This window comes from Anneissia japonica, unplaced genomic scaffold, assembly GCF_011630105.1.
Source record: "Anneissia japonica isolate Jap-2015-1 unplaced genomic scaffold, ASM1163010v1 scaffold287585_len104518_cov100, whole genome shotgun sequence".
NCBI lineage: Eukaryota > Metazoa > Echinodermata > Crinoidea > Comatulida > Comatulidae > Anneissia > Anneissia japonica.
Window position 1 is genome coordinate 90,921 of NW_022706733.1, and position 1,644 is coordinate 92,564.

Consider the following 1,644-nt stretch of genomic DNA (forward strand, 5'->3'; position numbering starts at 1 on the left):
ATATTTTTGGTGCTTTACTTGGTTATTGTTGTATATACAGTAAATTCAAGACTACTGGTTACTAAATAAATATTTTGAAACACAATTTATCATCCTAGTAGATGGCAAATAATTTATTATAAGTGTATTTTCTCACAGTTAATATAAACATTGTTTTACTGTACACAGAATAAAGCAACATTGAAGCAGTCGGGTATCACGATATATATCACTGCATTTAACACACTCTAATTATTATATGATATCAAAATATTAAATGTATTGATTTATAGTTAGTTTATACCAATGTAAATAATAGGGAAGAACAGGTTACATTTATTTACTGCACACAAAATTCTAATTCATACTGTACTAGTTTCAAATTTTAAAATATGAGAAAAGAATGGGGAAGACACAAAAACATTGTACTAAAAACAACAAAATGTTCTTCAAATCATTTTTCTGGCCTATCCGCATCCATAGCAACCATTTCAATTACATACTAGCTCTGGAAGGTTACACACAATTGACTGGTGCAGATATACAAAAGCTCTAGGTCTTTGCTGACAACATTTCCTTTTTTTACCATGAGCGATGAGATTGTCAAAAAAAAAAACAGATAACAGATGTCACAAGATTTTTCAATAATGAATCCTTTAGATAAGATCTGTTGCATTAATGAGGATGGACTTATCCTCCAATTCTTCCAACACAAAGTTTATTTCATCATCATCATCTATAGCATAAAAAAACCCCAGGGCAGTCTTCACATCTTCTGGGAACTTGTCTCTAATCGCCCACACAGTGCAAGATGGGATGACCCTTCTGTCAGCTTTCTTCAGCCTGTTAAACACTACCAAATGAAGCCATCGATATCCAACGTAAGAAGAGAAGTACAATAAAAAGTTTGAACAAACCAGCTAAAAAATTTAGAGTGACTATTCTTTTTACACCATTCAAAAATAATTAGTATTGATATTACAATACCTTTATAAGGAATTAATCATTCGGTTCTAATCATCAATGATATTTTTTTTTGAAAATTAATTAACCATCACTGTGAAAGGCCCATATTAAAATGCATTGCAGAAGTGGTGTAACAGAGCCACGACCTAAAAAATGATTTTGAATAGTATTAATTATTTCATTAATATATATTTTTTTGTAATATAAAAATATAAATTAGTTTAAAATTATTATTATTACTATCTTGTTTCTCAATCTTTTCTAATGTACAGTAATATAATAATGCCCTTGTATTTGACCAACAAAATGGCTGGACATTTGACCCTCTACTAGTTTTTGATCCAGCATGAAACTAGGCCTAGCAGGGCCACGCCTAAGGCAGGTGGTTGTATTTCCGAGCAGAATTTGCCGAAAATTAGCCTTTAAACTAATCTGAATAATATATAACCATTGCCAATGTATCATGCAGAAGTTAAGTTCTGTGCACATTTTTTCCTAGTCATCTTCCGCACAAAGTTGAGCTAGTTTTCAAGGGCGTCGGAAGCGGTCCGGCTGGTTTGGTTTTGGCCGGACCAATAATTTTAGAACTGAACATCGTGTGTAAGCCAAATTCTACTTTCTCTGATGCAGTCAAACTTGCACATTCAAATTTGGAGGGGGGGCCAGCTGGGACCTCCCTCGAACCTGCCACTTCCCAGT